This window comes from Nasonia vitripennis (genome assembly GCF_009193385.2).
Source record: "Nasonia vitripennis strain AsymCx chromosome 2 unlocalized genomic scaffold, Nvit_psr_1.1 chr2_random0006, whole genome shotgun sequence".
Taxonomy (NCBI): Eukaryota; Metazoa; Arthropoda; class Insecta; order Hymenoptera; family Pteromalidae; genus Nasonia; species Nasonia vitripennis.
In genome coordinates this window covers 1,160,226-1,179,768 of record NW_022279613.1, presented here as the reverse complement: position 1 = coordinate 1,179,768, position 19,543 = coordinate 1,160,226, and the positions used below count along the sequence as shown (strand labels likewise).

Genomic DNA, 19,543 nt, shown 5'->3' with positions numbered 1-19,543 from the left:
TTGACTGACTATGATCTCATGAAATACGCTCGTATGCTGCAAATCCCATATTTCCGTGGTGTTTTTATGAGGAATAATCTGCCCTCTGATGGTCCGTGGTGTAATGAATCCGCTATTGTCAACTTGGATGATTTTCAGAATAGAGGCACTCACTGGGTATGTTTTCAAAAACGAGGCAACGCAGTCATTTATTTTGATAGTTTCGGTGATCTGAAACCTCCCATAGATCTCATGATATATTTTAACGTGAAAGAAGTGAAATATAACTATACAAGATATCAGTCTTTCGACTCATTCATTTTTGGGCATCTTTGTCTACAATTCTTGGCTGGATCACTATAAAACAGGAGCTCACCAGACAAACAAATCATTCTCTTCCAATCAGTCATGGAAGACAGTTTCACGCTGAGTCTAACGGGAAAATCTTCTGTTCTAGAAGCACAATATTTCCCTTCAATCGAACTACCAGAGCATAAAAATTTTGTTTTGGGCTTAGTTGAACTTTTAACATTCAACTCTATTCCAAACGTTGACTCATCAAACAATAAAGTTCATTTGAATGGTGAATTTATTACTATTCCAACTGGCAGTTACGAGATTGATGCTCTTGATCAATTTTTACAAGCAGCTTTGAAAGCTAAAGGAATTAATTTTTCCTTGAAAGCTAACAACAATACTCTCAGAAGTGAAATTACTTGCAGTCATCCCTTAGATTTCAGACCACACGATTCAATAGGTCGTCTCCTTGGCTTCACTCCTCGTATTCTCAAAGTTAAAGATCTTCACAGCTCTGATTTACCTGTGAAAATATTGAAAATCAACGCACTGCGAGTAGAGTGCAACATCACTGCAGGTGCTTACATCAATGACAAAAGAGTTCACACAATCCATGAGTTCTTTCCCCGCGTGCCTCCAGGATATAAAATCATAGAAGTTCCGTCTCATGTCATATATCTACCGCTCAGCGTCAAGTGCATAGATCATCTACAAATTCGAATCGTCGATCAGGATGGAAATTTGGTGAATTTTCGAGGAGAGGAAATCACTATTAGACTCCACATCAAATCTGTATAATGGGTATCGTTTTCAATTCTGGATCATATATAAGTCAGCCATCATGTCAACCAGTCATCAGTCGACCGAAGAAACTCAAACCGTTAACACGCAAGAGCATTCAGTTTCTGAAAAGCCTAGGACTAAAAGTTCGTGGAAAAAATTCACGTGTGTAATTCTTTGCTGCTTCCAGAAAAATGGACGAAATTCTAAGCATACAATCAGGTGTCGTATTCGATGAGTCTATTGCTCATTACGAGGTACACGCCCATCAACCATACTCATCATTAAGCTTTGATAATAGTGATGAAATTCGTATTTCTATACAACATCAAGATCTATGTCTCCTGCCATCACGTAGTTCTATCCATGTATGTGGAAAATTGAAACTCAAAACTGGTTCAACAGCTCCAGCTAAAACTACATTCGTGAACAATGGCATTTGTCATCTGTTTGATGAAATTCGTTATGAAATTAATGCTGTGGAGATAGATAAAAGTAAAAATGTTGGTTTGAGCAGTCTTATGAAAGGATGGACTTCATTTAATTCGAATCAGAATAATATGCTAGAAAATGCAGGCTGGCTTGGCAATGAAGAAAACGACAAATCGTTTGTCGATGAAAAGGGAAACTTTGACGTTGCGATTCCGCTGAGTATGATCATGGGCTTTGCAGAAGACTATAAAAAAATTATAATTAACATGAAGCATGAGCTCATTCTTACAAGATCGAGAAGTGACTTGAATGCAATAATCCAGGAAGGTACTACGACATCTGGTGTAACTGCTTATGAAGATTGTGAAGTAAAAATATCGAAGATAGAATGGTTAATGCCATATGTCATTGCATCTGATAAACAAAAAATTCAGCTATTGAATTTCATTGGTAAAGATAATCCCATCTCTATGTGTTTTCGTTCTTGGGAGATATTTGAATATCCTCTTCTCCCAAGCACGAATAAACACGTCTGGACAGTGAAAGCATCAAATCAACTGGAGAAACCTCGTTTTGTAATTCTCGGACTACAAACAAAGAGAAAAGCTGTAAGAACTGCAAATGCGAGTAGATTTGATCATTGCGAGATAAGTAATGTGAAACTTTTCTTAAATTCACAATATTATCCATACAACAATATGAATCTCGACATATATAACAATCAGTATGCGATTCTCTATGATATGTATGCTAATTTTCAAAAATCATACTATGGAAGAGATCCACAGCCGATGCTGACAAAATCCATGTTCATCAAGAATGAACCGCTAATAGTTATTGACTGTTCACGACAAAACGAATCTCTCAAGAACGCTCCTGTTGATGTACGTCTGGAGTTTGAGGCTAAAAAAGATTTTCCTGCTAACACTTCAGCCTACTGTCTGATCTTGCACGATCGCATCGTTCAGTACAATCCTATTAGTGGAGATGTCAAGAAGCTTGTCTAAGCTGCACCGGAAAATGGAGTATGCAGTAGACATGACTGGTTTCAAGCAAACCGAAGAAGATTATATTCTAAAGGAATTAGCAATCATAACTCTCTAGGAAAATAGTGCAGATCCTATTGTTCTAATATTTAAAAATCCCTTCCCCTGGAAAAAACTCTCAGACAAAATGCAAAGGGAAAACAACTGGCTTAAACATAATCATCATGGCATGAACTGGAAAACCGATGGACATGACTACTCTCAAATTGGAAACTTGCTTCGTGACGCTTTACACGATGCATCAAAAATTTTTGTCATCGGTGCATTAAAACAGAAATGGCTTCAACGATTCAAATTTCCCGTCTACAACATTCAACAATATGGCTATCCATCAAAACCATCTTTCAAGTGCGTCACAGTATGCACCAACCATAATCCAATCTACAAGACTGCCTGCGCACTTCACACTGTCAAACTTATAAAATTATTCTATCAGTCATGCAAACATTTGTAAGAAAAAAATAAAAAAATAAATAAATAAATAAAAAAAAATAGTAGAGAACACTATAGGCATACTGGCTCATTTACGGTTTCTGGCTCACTTTGAGAAAGGGGGTGAGCCAGAATTCGTACGCATTCTGACTCACATTGAGAGAGGAGGGGGTGAGCCAGAATCCGCATGAGCCAGTATGCCTATAGCCTATCTACTAATAGGTCGAAATAGATGAATTTTTAGGTTATGTAGGTAAAAAAAATCATTCATTAATTAAAAAAATAGTATATGATTGTCTCAAAAATTCCCAATTATTTTAAAATGCATTTTTATGGCATATTAATGCATTAACAAGTAGCTAAAATATCGTTTTCTTAAAATTTCGTACTTTTCATGGGTGCCCCGGCTCGACACCATCAGAAAACAATATTCTGATATTTTTCCCTATATCTGAGAAGTACAACCTTCATTTTAAAAAAAATTAGTTCCCTAGCACTTTCCTGAGAGGCGCAATTTGATTTTGACAATACTTTTCCTGAAATCGCCCATAGTGCGGCGTTTAGGGGTACAGGGTGGCCGATGACGAGGTCCAGGTGGTGCGCTCCGTGGTATTTAGTGTCTAGGTGTAAAATCATTTGAGGACTGTATCTAGGTGTAAAGAGTAGCCGATGACGAAGTATGGGTGGTAAATACTTGAAAAAATGTACTAAGAAGGACTGAAATCTCAAAAATTTGACTTTTAAATAAGTAAAAGGTTAGGCGAGTTTAATATTTTCCGCAACGAAATTACAGATAAAAAGGAACTGAGATCAATCAAACAAAGTCAAGTTTATTATATTTAATCATAATAACGCAAAAAAATTGTTTTGTTTAATCAAGGGCTTACTTAATTTAAGGGGACGGATACACCTTAAATAGTCAAAAATATTTGTCCCAAGTTGTTTAAGAAATAAATAGACTATTAAATATATTCAGGTATAATGTAAGAAACATAAAATCATGTTATATGTGTGATATTATCAGGTATGACCTTTATTTGAAGGCCAAAACTCAGAATTTCCATTTCTCAGCTACCGCAGACTTACTTAAGATTTGGGCTTCAAAGGGCACTTTTATACTAATAGATATGCTTCGAACACATATAGTTTCCAGATGAGTGTGGGGTTTTACAAAAAAATATTATTTAAAAAATTGGTTAAACACTTTAAAAAGTAACAAATTTTAAGTTAATATCCAGACAACTTTTTTCAATAATATTTTTTTGCAAAACATCACTCTCATCTGGATATCTGGATAACTATATGTGTTAGAAGCATATCTATTTTGGCCTTCGAAGAAATGTCATACCTGATAATATAGCACATATAAACATGGTTTTATGTTTCTTACATTATACCTGAATATATTTAATAGTTTATTCATTTTTTAAACAATTTGAGAAAAATATAAACAAAAAATTTAAACAAAGAATTTTTCATTTTTTGACTATTTAAGGTGTATCCGTCCCCTTAAAGTCAAGTTACATGATGATCCATTAGAAATAACTCTCAATATACTTACTACGTAACCTACCAGGCCCGTTTCATTTTGTTTTCTGGTAATCTAAAATTTTCTTTTTGTGTATTAGAACGTGACACAAATACCATAAGTACAATAAAAAGGACATAGCAAGTTACGTAGTAAGTATCTAGAGAGCTGTTTCTGATGAATCATCATGTAACTTGACTTTAAGTTAAGTAAGCCCTTGATTAAACAAAACAATTTTTTGCGATATTATGACTAAATATAATAAACTTGCAATTTTGTTGCGGAAAATATTTAACTCGCCTAACCTTTTACTTTTTTAAAAGTCAATTTTTTTAGAGTAAGAATATACTATTATATAGAATCAAATTTCTATTTGTGATCTGATGTCAGAATCCAGACGCAGATCAGTAAATGATCATTGCTCTACTCAAAAAACTAAAATCTTATAAGCGCACAAGACCAAAAAGAGTCGTAGTGCGCCGTCCTCGAATGATTTTTAAACCTGGACACCAAAAACCACGGTGTGAACTACTTGGACGTCGTCATCGGCCACCCTGTACCCCTAGATGCCGTCCTCGAATGATTTCTATACCTAGACACCATAGAACATACAGCACTTCATATGATAGAAATGTATGGGAAAGCAATATCCAACTACACTATACTATAGCTTATAAGTGGTAAACTTTACGGCCCTAACGTTTTTCTGTCTGGAGAATCTCAAAATCGCACATCGTTCATTATAAGCTACAATTTTTGCAGCAGATTAAGTGACGGAAAAACAATAATAAATAATAAATCCAACTACACTGCATGCGCAGCTAACTTTAGGGTCCTAACATTTGTCTGGAGAATAAATAGATGATTTGAGCATTCGGGAATGACATATCCATTTATTTTGAAAATAAAACAGTTTTTTTTTGACAATATTTTTGGTATAATCAGAGTTTAGCACAAAAATATGCTAATGAGTCAAAAATTAATTGAAAACAGTAATAATATGCATTTTTTATGGATACTATAAAAATCCGAACACCAATATAGAAGTAAATAGTGTCACGGCGCCGCGGCTTCGTCTGCTTTCCAAACTCACCTTCGTGGCACTACCGCGCTACTTGATAATATGTAACAGGTTCGGGATACCAGGTAGTGAAAAGTTATTTTAATACAATGTATGTTATTTCTTTTAAATAAACAAAATACATTCTATCTGTAGTCTTTTAAGATAGAATATAGCGTAAATTGCAAGTATTCTTGGTAACAGAGAATTTTATATGTTCGCTTTGATTATACAATATAATTATAAGACAATACGCTTTATTTTGCGTTATTGGCTTTAGATCACAATTTTCTAAGTATACAATTGATTTGAAATTATTTTATGTTTCGCTAACTGATACGCGTTAGTTGCGTTATCAGGTTCGACAAATTTATAAGTATTTAGAGATACAGCAATTTTATAAGTTTGAGAAATATTCGAAAATATTCTAGGTCTTTTACCTGCTCGAGGCAAAAGTTGCTCAAGAGCAGGGACTAGGCGCTTTAGTTGCGCTTCGGCTAGCTCATACGGGTCTTGATATAGGCCACGGAGAGAGCGGGTACCGAGCTGCTGGAAAAACTCTCACATTCATATACACACACATACATTCACACCAATATACATTCATCATTCATACACTTATAATATAATGCGCACGCCGCGCCGCCGCTCGCTCACTACTCCTTCTCTAAATATAATCGCACCGCTGCGCTCGCCACTCGCTGTGTATAGGTATACATGCGTGTTGCGCGCTCTCCTCGCTTTCTTGCTGCTTCCTGCTGCTGCCGCTGGCTGGCTCGTGGCACTCCTGTTGTTCATATAGAGAGTGAGGAAGCGCAAGATGCTCTCGTACAATCTAAAATATTATTCCGTTAAATTAAGTATTTAATATTTTGTATAATTTTATGCGGAACTTGTACGGGGTGTTACACGTTCTCGCCTTCGCATTCTATCCTCCTATGTGCTGGAGTATTCACTAAATGAGTATTCTTCTATGAAAATTCGTGGCGCGTGGGGTAGGTGAGTTTAAGAGTTTTTATTTAGAGGGTCCCCTAGCTCTTGCTTACCACCCTTTGATGTCCCGGCGTATTTATTAAATAACTATTCTTACATAAACAATTGCGAGACCCGGGATAGGTAGATTTAAGGGCTCTAGTTTTAGATCGGCATATGTGGGGTAGTTTGGTTTACGCATTTTAGTTTTGGATTTATTCCTTGTTCAGCTCGCCTTCCTTTGATGTACCGACGTGTTTTTAAAATAAATTATTACACTCGGAGGACGTGGGGTAGTTGGGTTTATGCACTCTGATTTTAAATTTTATCCACGCTTTGCTCGCTTTCCTTCGACGTGCCGAGGTGTAGCGTAAATAAATTATTTTCCATGGGGAACATGGAGTAAGTGGGTTAAAGGGTTTTTGGTTTATTTCTCGCTGTGCTTGTCTTTCTTCGGTGTGCCGACGTGTTTTTAAAAAAAATTATTTTACTTGGGAAGTGTAAAGTAATTTGGTTTAAGCATTTAGGTTTTAGATTTTATCCATGTTTTACTCGTTTTCCTTCGATGTGCCAATGTGTAGCCTAAATAAATTATTTTCCTTGGAGAACATGGAGTAAGTGGGTTAAATGGTTTTGGGTTTATTTCTCGCTTTGCTTGCCTTCATTCAATGTCCCGACATGTTTGTAATGTAAATTATTGTACTAGTGGAGCGTGGGGTAATTCGGTATACACGTTTAGGTTTTAAATTTATTCTTCGCTTAGCTTGCCTTCTTTCGATGTATAAGGTGTAGTTTAAATAAGTTATTTTACTCGGAATGCGAGAGGTACTTTGGTTTAAGTATTTTTGGTTTAGATTTATTCCTTGCTTTGCTTGCCTATGTTCGATGAGCTAAGGTAGACTTTTGGTTAAAAAAAGGGCGTGTGAAAAACGTAAGTTCAACAATTTTGGCCTTACATTTTATTCTCGCCACTCTCTGATGTGCCAATACAGTTTTAAAGTAAAATATTTATCAATATGAAGCGATTAATATTTATTTGCCACAAAAACGGAATTTCGATATCAGATTTGTATTTAAATGGCCAGGACAGTGATTTTATAGCTTAGTCCGTTTTTGCAATTTGAAGCGGAAAGGTCAGTAATACATGAAAATATTTCATAGGTATTATTTCAATATTTTTCTAATTTTCTTTTCCTTTAAAAGGATGATATTCGTGATTGTTCAACTATAGCGGACTGTGCATTAATAAACAAGTCTATTGAGACTATACCGATTTCCATATTGCCCCAATGTTTGTATATGCAGTTTACGCATGCGTCACATTGTATATAAATACCTAGGACAGTGTTTTTATAGCTCCGACCGATTTTGCACTTTGAAGCGGAAAGGTCAGTAATACATGAAAATATTTCGTAGGTATTATTTCAATATTTTTCTAATTTTCTTTTCCTTTAAAAGGATGATGTTCGTGTTTGTTCAACTATAGCGGACTGTACATTAATAAACAAGTCTATTTAGACTATACCGATTTCCATATTGCCCCAATGTTTGTATATGCATTTTACGCATGCGTCAAATTGTATATAAATACCTAGGACAGTGTTTTTATAGCTGAGACCGATTTTGCCCTGTAATTCGGAATGGTCGGTAGAACCTGAAATCATTTCATAGGTATAATTTTAATATTTCTCTAATTTTCGTTTCCTTTAAAGGGATGATGTTCGTGATTATTCAACTATAGCGGACTGAGAGTAAATAAACAAGACAGTATAGACTACACCGACTTCCATATTGCCCCAATGTTTGTATATGCTGTTTACGCATGCGTAACTTTGTATATACATGGCCAGGACAGTGCTTTTATAGCTCAGTCTGTTATTGCCCCTTGATGCGGAGAGGCTGATAAAACATGAAAATATTCCATAGGTATTATTTCAATATTTTTCTCATTTACTTTTCCTTTTGAAGAATGATATTCGTGATCGTTCAACTATAGCGGACTCAGCATTAATAAACAAGTCTGTTTAGACTATACCGATTTCCATATTGCTCCGATGTTTGTATATGCAGTCTACGCATGCGCAACTTTGTATTTAAATGGCCAGAACAGTGCTTTTATAGCTCCGACCGATTTTGCACTTTGAAGCGGAAAGGTCAGTAATACATGAAAATATTTCGTAATTATTATTTTAATATTTCTCTAATTTTCTTTTCCTTTAAAAGGATGATGTTCGTGATTGTTCAACTATAGCGGACTGAGAGTTAACAAACAAAACAGTTTAGACTACACCGACTTCCATATTGCACCAATATTTGTATATGCAGTTTACGCATGCGTAACTTTGTATATACATGGCCAGGACAGTGCTTTTATAGCTCAGTCTGTTTTTGCCCCTTGATGCGGAGAGGTTGATAAAACATGAAAATATTCCTAAAGTGGAATTTCAATATTTTTCTCATTTACTTTTCCTTTTGAAGGATGATGAACGTTATTGTTCAACTATAGCGGACTGAGAGTTAATAAACAAGACAGTTTAGACTACACCGACTTCCATATTGCCCCAATGTTTGTATATGCAGATTATGCATGCACAACTTTATATACATGGCCAGGACAGTGCTTTTATAGCTCAGTCCGTTTTTGCACTTTGAAGCGGAAAGGTCAGTAATAAATGAAAATATTTCATAGGTATTATTTCAATATTTTTCTAATTTACTTTTCCTTTTGGAGAATGATAATCATGATTGTTCAACTATAGCGGACTGAGAGTCAATAAACAAGACATTTTACACTACACCGATTTCCATATTGCCCCGATGCTTGTATATGCAGTTTACGCATGCGCAACTTTGTATATAAATACCTAGGACAGAGCTTTTATAGCTCAGTATGTTTTTGCCCTTTAAAGCGGATTGGTCGGTAAAATGTGAAAATATTCCAAAAGAATAATTTATATATTTTTCTAATTTACTTTTCCTTTTCAAGGATGATGAACGTTATTGTTCAACTATAGCGGACTCAGCATTAATAAACAAGTCTGTTTAGACTATACTGATTTCCATATTGCGGCAATGTTTGTACAAGCAGTCTACACATGCGCAACTTTGTATTAAAATGGCCAGGACAGTGATTTTATAGCTCCGACCGATTTTGCACTTTGAAGCGGAAAGGTCAGTAATACATGAAAATATTTCGTAGTTATTATTTTAATATTTCTCTAATTTTCTTTTCCTTTAAAAGGATGATGTTCGTGTTTGTTCAACTATAGCGGACTGTGCATTAATAAACAAGTCTATTTAGACTATACCGATTTCCATATTGCCCCAATGTTTGTATATGCATTTTACGCATGCGTCAAATTGTATATAAATACCTAGGACAGTGTTTTTATAGCTGAGACCGATTTTGCCCTGTAATTCGGAATGGTCGGTAGAAACTGAAATCATTTCATAGGAATAATTTTAATATTTCTCTAATTTTCGTTTCCTTTAAATGGATGATGTTCGTGATTATTCAACTATAGCGGACTCAGCATTAATAAACAAGTCTGTTTAGACTATACTGATTTCCAAATTGCGGCAAAGTTTGTATATGCAGATTACGCATGCCAAACTTTGTATATACATGGCCAGGACAGTGCTTTTATAGCTCAAAACGATTTTGCACTTTGACCCGGGAAGGGCAGTAATACATGAAAATAATTCATAGGTAATATTTTAATATTTCTCTAATTTACTTTTCCATTTAAAGCATGATATTGTTCAACTATAGCGGACTCAGCATTAATAAACAAGTCTGTTTAGACTATACCGATTTCCATATTGCTCCGATGTTTGTATATGCAGTTTACGCATGCGCAACTTTGTATATACATGGCCAGGACAGTGATTTTATAGCTCCAACTGATTTTGGACTTTGAAGCGGAAAGGTCAGTAATAAATGAAAATATTTCATAGGTATTATTTCAATATTTTTCTAATTTACTTTTCCTTTTGGAGAATGATAATCATGATTGTTCAACTATAGCGGACTGAGAGTCAATAAACAAGACATTTTAGACTACACCGATTTCCATATTGCCCCGATGCTTGTATATGCAGTTTACGCATGCGCAACTTTGTATATACATGGCCAGGACAGTGCTTTTATAGCTCAGTCTGTTTTTGCCCCTTGATGCGGAGAGGTTGATAAAACATGAAAATATTCCTAAAGTGGAATTTCAATATTTTTCTCATTTACTTTTCCTTTTGAAGGATGATGAACGTTATTGTTCAACTATAGCGGACTGAGAGTTAATCAACAAGACAGTTTAGACTACACCGACTTCCATATTGCCCCAATGTTTGTATATGCAGATTATGCATGCACAACTTTATATACATGGCCAGGACAGTGCTTTTATAGCTGAGACCGATTTTGCACTTTGAAGCGGAAATGTCAGTAATACATGAAAATATTTCATAGGTATTATTTCAATATTTTTCTAATTTTCTTTTCCTTTAAATGGATGATATTCGTGATTGTTCAACTATAGCGGACTGTGCATTAATAAACAAATCTATTTAGACTATACCGATTTCCATATTGCCCCAATGTTTGTATATGCAGTTTACGCATGCGTCAAATTGTATATAAATACCTAGGACAGTGTTTTTATAGCTGAGACCGATTTTGCCCTGTAATTCGGAATGGTCGGTAGAACCTGAAATCATTTCATAGGTATAATTTTAATATTTCTCTAATTTTCGTTTCCTTTAAAAGGATGATGTTCGTGATTATTCAACTATAGCGGACTCAGCATTAATAAACAAGTCTGTTTAGACTATACTGATTTCCATATTGCGGCAATGTTTGTATATGCAGATTACGCATGCCAAACTTTGTATATACATGGCCAGGACAGTGCTTTTATAGCTCAAAACGATTTTGCACTTTGACCCGGGAAGGTCAGTAATACATGAAAATATTTCATAGGTAATATTTTAATATTTCTCTAATTTACTTTTCCATTTAAAGCATGATATTGTTCAACTATAGCGGACTGAGATTCAATAAACAAGACATTTTAGACTACACCGATTTCCATATTGCACCGATGCTTGTATATGCAGTTTACGCATGCGCAACTTTATATACATGGCCAGGACAGTGCTTTTATAGCTGAGACCGATTTTGCACTTTGAAGCGGAAAGGTCAGTAATACATGTTAATATTTCATAGGTATTATTTCAATATTTTTCTAATTTTCTTTTCCTTTAAAAGGATGATATTCGTGATTGTTCAACTATAGCGGACTGTGCATTTATAAACAAGTCTATTTAGACTATACCGATTTCCATATTGCCCCAATGTTTGTATATGCAGTTTACGCATGCGTCAAATTGTATATAAATACCTAGGACAGTGTTTTTATAGCTGAGACCTATTTTGCCCTGTAATTCGGAATGGTCGGTAGAACCTGAAATCATTTCATAGGTATAATTTTAATATTTCTCTAATTTTCGTTTCCTTTAAAAGGATGATGTTCGTGATTATTCAACTATAGCGGACTGAGAGTAAATAAACAAGACAGTATAGACTACACCGACTTCCATATGGCCCCAATGTTTGTATATGCAGTTTACGCATGCGTAACTTTGTATATACATGTCCAGGACAGTGCTTTTATAGCTCAGTCTGTTATTGCCTCTTGATGCGGAGAGGTTGATAAAACATGAAAATATTCCATAGGTATTATTTCAATATTTTTCTCATTTACTTTTCCTTTTGAAGAATGATATTCGTGATCGTTCAACTATAGCTGACTGAGCATTATTAAACAAGTCAGTTTAGACTACACCGATTTCCATATTACTCCAATGTTTGTATATGCAGTCTACGCATGCGCAACTTAGTATTTAAATGGCCAGTACAGTGATTTTATAGCTCCGACCGATTTTGCACTTTGAAGCGGAAAGGTCAGTAATACATGAAAATATTTCGTAGTTATTATTTTAATATTTCTCTAATTTTCTTTTCCTTTAAAAGGATGATGTTCGTGATTGTTCAACTATAGCGGACTGAGAGTTAATAAACAAGACAGTTTACACTACACCGACTTCCATCTTGCACCAATATTTGTATATGCAGTTTACGCATGCGCAACTTTGTATATACATGGCCAGGACAGTGCTTTAATAGCTCAGTATATTTTTGCCCTTTAAAGCGGATTGGTCGGTAAAATGTGAAAATATACCAAAAGAATAATTTAAATATTTTTCTAATTTACATTTCCTTTTGAAGCATGATGAACGTTATTGTTCAACTACAGCGGTCTACGAATTTATAAACAAGGCAGTTTAGACTACACCGATTTCCATATTGCCCGAATGTTTGTATATGCAGTTTACGCATGCGCAATTTTGTATATAAATACCTAGGACAGTGCTTTTATAGCTCAGTATGTTTTTGCTACTTGATGCGGAGAGGTCGATAAAACATGAAAATATTCCTAAAGTGGAATTTCAATAATTTTCTAGTTTACTTTTTCTTTTAGAAGATGATATTCGTGATCGTTCAACTATAGCGGACTCAGCATTAATAAACAAGTCTGTTTAGACTATACCAATTTCCATATTGCGGCAATGTTTGTATATGCAGTCTACACATGCGCAGCTTTGTATTTAAATGGCCAGGACAGTGCTTTTATAGCTTAATCTGTTTTTGCCCCTTGACGCGGAGAGGTTGATAAAACAGGAAAATATTCCAAAAGTATTATTTCAATATTTTTCTCATTTACTTTTCCTTTTGAAGAATGATATTCGTGATCGTTCAACTATAGCTGACTGAGCATTATTAAACAAGTCAGTTTAAACTACACCGATTTCCATATTACTCCAATGTTTGTATATGCAGTCTACGCATGCGCAACTTTGTATTTAAATGGCCAGTACAGTGATTTTATAGCTCCGACCGATTTTGCACTTTGAAGCGGAAAGGTCAGTAATACATGAAAATATTTCGTAGTTATTATTTTAATATTTCTCTAATTTTCTTTTCCTTTAAAAGGATGATGTTCGTGATTGTTCAACTATAGCGGACTGAGAGTTAATAAACAAGACAGTTTAGACTACACCGACTTCCATCTTGCACCAATATTTGTATATGCAGTTTACGCATGCACAACTTTATATACATGGCCAGGACAGTGCTTTTATAGCTCAGTATATTTTTGCCCTTTAAAGCGGATTGGTCGGTAAAATGTGAAAATATACCAAAAGAATAATTTAAATATTTTTCTAATTTACTTTTCCTTTTGATGGATGATGTACGTTATTGTTCAACTACAGCGGTCTACGCATTTATAAACAAGGCAGTTTAGACTGCACCGATTTCAATATTGCCTCAATGTTTGTATATGCAGTATAAGCATGTGCAACTTTGTATATAAATACCTAGGACGGTGCTTTTATAGCTCAGTATGTTTTTGCCCCTTGATGCGGAGAGGTCGATAAAACGTGAAAATATTCCAAAAAATTAATTTAATTTTTTTTCTAATTTACTTTTCCTTTTGATGGATGATGTACGTTATTGTTCAACTACAGCGGTCTACGAATTTATAAACAAGGCAGTTTAGACTACACCGATTTCCATATTGCCCGAATGTTTGTATATGCAGTTTACGCATGCGCAATTTTGTATATAAATACATAGGACGGTGCTTTTATAGCTCAGTATGTTTTTGCCCCTTGATGCGGAGAGGTCGATAAAACATGAAAATATTCCTAAAGTGGAATTTCAATATTTATCTAGTTTACTTTTTCTTTTAGAAGATGATATTCGTGATCGTTCAACTATAGCGGACTCAGCATTAATAAACAAGTCTGTTTAGACTATACCAATTTCCATATTGCGGCAATGTTTGTATATGCAGTTTACGCATGCGCAACTTTGTATATACATGGCCAGGACAGTGCTTTAATAGCTCAGTATATTTTTGCCCTTTAAAGCGGATTGGTCGGTAAAATGTGAAAATATACCAAAAGAATAATTTAAATATTTTTCTAATTTACTTTTCCTTTTGAAGCATGATGAACGTTATTGTTCAACTACAGCGGTCTACGCATTTATAAACAAGGCAGTTTAGACTGCACCGATTTCAATATTGCCTCAATGTTTGTATATGCAGTATAAGCATGTGCAACTTTGTATATAAATACATAGGACGGTGCTTTTATAGCTCAGTATGTTTTTGCCCCTTGATGCGGAGAGGTCGATAAAACGTGAAAATATTCCAAAAAATTAATTTAATTTTTTTTCTAATTTACTTTTCCTTTTGATGGATGATGTACGTTATTGTTCAACTACAGCGGTCTACGAATTTATAAACAAGGCAGTTTAGACTACACCGATTTCCATATTGCCCGAATTTTTGTATATGCAGTTTACGCATGCGCAATTTTGTATATAAATACCTAGGACAGTGCTTTTATAGCTCAGTATGTTTTTGCTACTTGATGCGGAGAGGTCGATAAAACATGAAAATATTCCTAAAGTGGAATTTCAATATTTTTCTAGTTTACTTTTTCTTTTAGAAGATGATATTCGTGATCGTTCAACTATAGCGGACTCAGCATTAATAAACAAGTCTGTTTAGACTATACCGATTTCCATATTGCCCCAATGTTCGTATATGCAGTTTACGCATGAGCAACGTTGTATATAAATACCTAGGACAGTGCTTTTATAGCTCAAAACGATTTTGCACTTTGACCCGGGAAGGTCAGTAATACATGAAAATATTTCATAGGTAATATTTTAATATTTCTCTAATTTACTTTTCTATTTAAAGCATGATGAACGTTATTGTTCAACTATAGCGGACTCAGCATTAATAAACAAGTCTGTTTAGACTAAACCGATTTCCATATTGCGGCAATGTTTGTATATGCAATTTACGCATGCGCAACTTTGTATTTAAATGGCCAGGACAGTGCTTTTATAGCTTAATCTGTTTTTGCCCCTTGATGCGGAGAGGTTGATAAAACAGGAAAATATTCCAAAAGTATTATTTTAATATTTCTCTAATTTACTTTTCCTTTAAAAGGATGATGTTCGTGATTATTCAACTATAGCGGACTGAGAGTAAATAAACAAGACAGTATAGACTACACCGACTTCCATATGGCCCCAATGTTTGTATATGCAGTTTACGCATGCGTAACTTTGTATATACATGTCCAGGACAGTGCTTTTATAGCTCAGTCTGTTATTGCCCCTTGATGCGGAGAGGTTGATAAAACATGAAAATATTCCATAGGTATTATTTCAATATTTTTCTCATTTACTTTTCCTTTTGAAGAATGATATTCGTGATCGTTCAACTATAGCTGACTGAGCATTATTAAACAAGTCAGTTTAGACTACACCGATTTCCATATTACTCCAATGTTTGTATATGCAGTCTACGCATGCGCAACTTTGTATTTAAATGGCCAGTACAGTGATTTTATAGCTCCGACCGATTTTGCACTTTGAAGCGGAAAGGTCAGTAATACATGAAAATATTTCGTAGTTATTATTTTAATATTTCTCTAATTTTCTTTTCCTTTAAAAGGATGATGTTCGTGATTGTTCAACTATAGCGGACTGAGAGTTAATAAACAAGACAGTTTACACTACACCGACTTCCATCTTGCACCAATATTTGTATATGCAGTTTACGCATGCGCAACTTTGTATATACATGGCCAGGACAGTGCTTTAATAGCTCAGTATATTTTTGCCCTTTAAAGCGGATTGGTCGGTAAAATGTGAAAATATACCAAAAGAATAATTTAAATATTTTTCTAATTTACATTTCCTTTTGAAGCATGATGAACGTTATTGTTCAACTACAGCGGTCTACGAATTTATAAACAAGGCAGTTTAGACTACACCGATTTCCATATTGCCCGAATGTTTGTATATGCAGTTTACGCATGCGCAATTTTGTATATAAATACCTAGGACAGTGCTTTTATAGCTCAGTATGTTTTTGCTACTTGATGCGGAGAGGTCGATAAAACATGAAAATATTCCTAAAGTGGAATTTCAATAATTTTCTAGTTTACTTTTTCTTTTAGAAGATGATATTCGTGATCGTTCAACTATAGCGGACTCAGCATTAATAAACAAGTCTGTTTAGACTATACCAATTTCCATATTGCGGCAATGTTTGTATATGCAGTCTACACATGCGCAGCTTTGTATTTAAATGGCCAGGACAGTGCTTTTATAGCTTAATCTGTTTTTGCCCCTTGATGCGGAGAGGTTGATAAAACAGGAAAATATTCCAAAAGTATTATTTCAATATTTTTCTCATTTACTTTTCCTTTTGAAGAATGATATTCGTGATCGTTCAACTATAGCTGACTGAGCATTATTAAACAAGTCAGTTTAAACTACACCGATTTCCATATTACTCCAATGTTTGTATATGCAGTCTACGCATGCGCAACTTTGTATTTAAATGGCCAGTACAGTGATTTTATAGCTCCGACCGATTTTGCACTTTGAAGCGGAAAGGTCAGTAATACATGAAAATATTTCGTAGTTATTATTTTAATATTTCTCTAATTTTCTTTTCCTTTAAAAGGATGATGTTCGTGATTGTTCAACTATAGCGGACTGAGAGTTAATAAACAAGACAGTTTAGACTACACCGACTTCCATCTCGCACCAATATTTGTATATGCAGTTTACGCATGCACAACTTTATATACATGGCCAGGACAGTGCTTTTATAGCTCAGTATATTTTTGCCCTTTAAAGCGGATTGGTCGGTAAAATGTGAAAATATACCAAAAGAATAATTTAAATATTTTTCTAATTTACTTTTCCTTTTGATGGATGATGTACGTTATTGTTCAACTACAGCGGTCTACGCATTTATAAACAAGGCAGTTTAGACTGCACCGATTTCAATATTGCCTCAATGTTTGTATATGCAGTATAAGCATGTGCAACTTTGTATATAAATACCTAGGACGGTGCTTTTATAGCTCAGTATGTTTTTGCCCCTTGATGCGGAGAGGTCGATAAAACGTGAAAATATTCCAAAAAATTAATTTAATTTTTTTTCTAATTTACTTTTCCTTTTGATGGATGATGTACGTTATTGTTCAACTACAGCGGTCTACGAATTTATAAACAAGGCAGTTTAGACTACACCGATTTCCATATTGCCCGAATGTTTGTATATGCAGTTTACGCATGCGCAATTTTGTATATAAATACATAGGACGGTGCTTTTATAGCTCAGTATGTTTTTGCCCCTTGATGCGGAGAGGTCGATAAAACATGAAAATATTCCTAAAGTGGAATTACAATATTTATCTAGTTTACTTTTTCTTTTAGAAGATGATATTCGTGATCGTTCAACTATAGCGGACTCAGCATTAATAAACAAGTCTGTTTAGACTATACCAATTTCCATATTGCGGCAATGTTTGTATATGCAGTTTACGCATGCGCAACTTTGTATATACATGGCCAGGACAGTGCTTTAATAGCTCAGTATATTTTTGCCCTTTAAAGCGGATTGGTCGGTAAAATGTGAAAATATACCAAAAGAATAATTTAAATATTTTTCTAATTTACTTTTCCTTTTGAAGCATGATGAACGTTATTGTTCAACTACAGCGGTCTACGCATTTATAAACAAGGCAGTTTAGACTGCACCGATTTCAATATTGCCAATGTTCGTATATGCAGTTTACGCATGAGCAACGTTGTATATAAATACCTAGGACGGTGCTTTTATAGCTCAAAACAATTTTGCACTTTGACCCGGGAAGGTCAGTAATACATGAAAATATTTCATAGGTAATATTTTAATATTTCTCTAATTTACTTTTCTATTTAAAGCATGATGAACGTTATTGTTCAACTATAGCGGACTCAGCATTAATAAACAAGTCTGTTTAGACTAAACCGATTTCCATATTGCGGCAATGTTTGTATATGCAATTTACGCATGCGCAACTTTGTATTTAAATGGCCAGGACAGTGCTTTTATAGCTTAATCTGTTTTTGCCCCTTGATGCGGAGAGGTTGATAAAACAGGAAAATATTCCAAAAGTATTATTTTAATATTTCTCTAATTTACTTTTCCTTTTGAAGGATGATATTCGTAATTGTTCAACTATAGCGGACTGAGAGTTAATAAACAATACTGTTTAGACTACCCCGATTTCCATATTGCCCCAATGTTTGTATTTGCAGTATACGCATGCGCAACTTTGTATATAAATACCTAGGACAGAGCTTTTATAGCTCAGTATGTTTTTGCCCTTTAAAACGGATTGGTCGGTAAAATGTGAAAATATTCCAAAAGAATAATTTATATATTTTTCTAATTTACTTTTCCTTTTGAAGAATGATATTCGTGATCGTTCAACTATAGCTGACTGAGCATTATTAAACATGTCAGTTTAGACTACACCGATTTCCATATTGCTCCAATGTTTGTATATGCAGTCTACGCATGCGCAACTTTGTATTTAAATGGCCAGTACAGTGATTTTATAGCTCCGACCGATTTTGCACTTTGAAGCGGAAAGGTCAGTAATACATGAAAATATTTCATAGGTATTATTTCAATATTTTTCTAATTTTCTTTTCCTCTAAAAGGATGATATTCGTGATTGTTCAACTATAGCGGACTCAGCATTAATAAACAAGTCTGTTTAGACTAAACCGATTTCCATATTGCGGCAATGTTTGTATATGCAATTTACGCATGTGCAATTTTGTATATAAATACCTAGGACAGTGCTTTTATAGCTCAGTATATTTTTGCCCCTTGATGCGGAGAGGTCGATAAAACATGAAAATATTCCTAAAGTGGAATTTCAATATTTTTCTCATTTACTTTTCCTTTTGAAGAATGATTTTCGTGATCGTTCAACTATAGCTGACTGAGCATTATTAAACAATCAGTTTAGACTACACCGATTTCCATATTGCTCCAATGTTTGTATTAGCAGTCTACGCAT

At 34.6% G+C, this 19,543-nt stretch overlaps 1 protein-coding gene across 40 annotated transcripts in view; it reads right to left on the bottom strand.

Annotated features, from left to right (window-relative positions):
* Positions 1-19,543, bottom strand: part of LOC100117118 (leucine-rich repeat-containing G-protein coupled receptor 4) — a 722,517-nt gene that overhangs the window by 642,545 nt on the left and 60,429 nt on the right. For 4 of the 40 annotated variants that reach the window (XR_004345191.1, XM_032601534.1, XM_032601540.1 and 1 more), the window contains exon 1: positions 8,118-8,180. The exons of 32 other annotated variants lie outside the window; for them this stretch is intronic. The gene's annotated coding sequence lies outside the window, so the exon portion shown is untranslated. Of the gene's footprint in view, positions 1-8,117; positions 8,181-11,922; positions 11,986-19,543 lie in introns of those variants that run through there. 4 more of the 40 variants (XR_004345194.1, XM_031925169.2, XR_004345196.1 and 1 more) reach the window with 2 other exon arrangements.